Here is an 826-nt window from a genome sequence, read left to right on the forward strand (position 1 = left end):
CCAGAATCTCATAGGTTGCAGCCCTCAGGGCAATAACGGAGGCACCTCAATTCCTTCGAAACACGGTTTATTGTTACATGGACTTAGATCAAATCACATTCCCGCAAACCTATATAATAAAAGACAGGTAAGGTTGTAAAGAACATAATTATTCACTCAACAAATATTAAGCACCTACTATATACCAATGGGCACTGAGCCAACACTAGAAATATAACTGTGCACAAGAATATCTAGGTCCTTGCCCTTATGGAGCTTACATTCCAGTGGAAAGACAGACAATGAGCAATAAATATGTAATTATAGCTTATGAAATGCTACAAAATAAACATACTACTCTGAAAAAGGAAACCTGTGTGTTTTGTTGGAGGGTGGTATACTCTTGACTGGGTGATTGGGCAAGACCTCTCTAAAATGGTGACATTTAAGCTAAGACCTGAAGCATAAGAGTAAGCCATGTGAAAAGCAATGTTAAGAGAAGAAAGTAAGGACAATATAAAGGTCTGAGCTGAAAAGAGCTTGAGGTGCTCTGGCCAGTTTGATGAGTCAGGGGTAAAGTGATATGAGATGAAGCTGGTATGGTGAGCAATGGCCAGGTCTGGCAGGAATGTCTAGACATGGTAAAAAGTTTTTATTTTCTGTGCAATGGAATATCACTGAAAGGTTTTAAGCAAGAAAGGGACATTTTGAAAAGATCACCTTAGCTTTAAGGTAGATAATGGATTCAGGTGGGGGCAGAGAAGTGCTGAGAGTGGAGGTGGGGAGGGTAGTTAAAGGTGTTGCAGTAGTCCAGGTGAGAGATGATAGTGGCTTATACTGGGGTATT

This window comes from Galeopterus variegatus, unplaced genomic scaffold, assembly GCF_000696425.1.
Source record: "Galeopterus variegatus unplaced genomic scaffold, G_variegatus-3.0.2 Scaffold771, whole genome shotgun sequence".
Lineage (NCBI taxonomy): Eukaryota > Metazoa > Chordata > Mammalia > Dermoptera > Cynocephalidae > Galeopterus > Galeopterus variegatus.